Raw genomic sequence first — 1,246 nt, forward strand, 5'->3', positions numbered from 1 at the left:
TGAATTAGTGGTTGGGAGAATATGGCTGATTTTTCTACTATGTTATCAAAGTTTATATGTAGCGGATTATTTATGCAGAATTCGACCAAGTAAAGAAAAAGTAAATAACAATAATAAGTAGAAAAAGAGTACACAAAGAGTTTTTATACTAGTTCGCCTTCTTGTCCACCAAAGGTTACATCCAATACTTTTGCCACATAAGAGATTTATCCACTAGATAATTTGAGTTGTAATTACAATTTCTCTTCCCGATATTTACGTACCTTACACACTCACAACTTATCTACCCTTGAAAATTCCATTTTCAAGTGAACTCTTTTGCCTTCTCAACACACCCTTGTGATGAAAAGTTTACAACCAAGATGAAGAATTTTACAATGGCTTTGGATTGCCTTTACAAGTTTTGACAATTTTATAACTTGCAATCATTGATCTCACAATATAGATACTTATTATACAATGCTCTTAATCTTTTTGGAATTTTAGAACACTTTGAACTTTATCAAGCAACTTTAGAAAATATGAAAGTTTAGAAACAAAGTTGCGTAAGAAAAATATGCAGAAAATTGTGTACTAAGTGTTTGAAAGTTTTGTATGATCATAAGCAATTGTGTATTTCGTGTGTTATGGTGTGTGTAGAATTTGGATGTCTCAATGCCTTTAAATAGGCTTCCAAATAGCCACGATAGCCTTCCATGAAGAGGAGACACGATTGGAATGAAACCTATTCACTTTGGATGAAAGCTGTCCATTTGAATTTGAAAATCTGGTTTCAAAAGCTCCGTGTAATCGATAGTCTCGAAGTGGTAATCGATTACCCAAATGTTCTTTCCAAGGTGGTAATCGATTAACACATAGAATTAATCAGTTACATCAGTCAGTTTTTCTTTGTATATGTTTTCTTAGTCAGGTAACATGTTACACAGCTCTAGTAACCTGTTACCAACTGCCGCATAGTTCAGGTAGCTTGTTACCTAGTTTAGTAACCTGTTAACCAGGTCAAGTAACTCATTACTTAGCAATTTGACTTTGAATTTTAGACATATCCAATTCTTTAAAAATGATCTTGATTAGTTTGAGCATTGCTACTAAATTTTAAAGTAAGTGTAATGATATAAGTACCTATATGAAGACTTAAATCTATAAACATCTTGAAGCTTGAATCTTCTATGTCTTCATGGTCTTCTTCCTTTTCATATTTTTGTGATCTTGGTGTCTTCATCAAAACCGTCTGAAGGCCAGGAGC

Source organism: Lupinus angustifolius, chromosome LG08 (assembly GCF_001865875.1).
Source record: "Lupinus angustifolius cultivar Tanjil chromosome LG08, LupAngTanjil_v1.0, whole genome shotgun sequence".
In the NCBI taxonomy this organism is placed as follows: domain Eukaryota; kingdom Viridiplantae; phylum Streptophyta; class Magnoliopsida; order Fabales; family Fabaceae; genus Lupinus; species Lupinus angustifolius.